Genomic DNA, 354 nt, shown 5'->3' on the forward strand with positions numbered 1-354 from the left:
CCCTAGCAACTCACACATATACACACATTCACTCACACACATACCCCTACCCACTCACGCATATCCACACACACTCACACACACACACCCCTACCCACTCACACATATACACACACATACCCCTACCCACTCTCACACACACACACCTACCCACTCACACATATACACACGCACGCACGCACACACCCCTACCCACTCACACATACACACACACACACACACACTCACACACATCCCTACCCACTCACACATATACACACACATATACCCACACCCACTCTCACTCACACACAAACACACACACACCTAACCACCCACACACACACACATCCTTACCCACCCACACACACACAC

The sequence above is a fragment of the Rhincodon typus genome, chromosome 34 (genome assembly GCF_021869965.1).
Source record: "Rhincodon typus isolate 14 chromosome 34, sRhiTyp1.1, whole genome shotgun sequence".
In the NCBI taxonomy this organism is placed as follows: Eukaryota; Metazoa; Chordata; class Chondrichthyes; order Orectolobiformes; family Rhincodontidae; genus Rhincodon; species Rhincodon typus.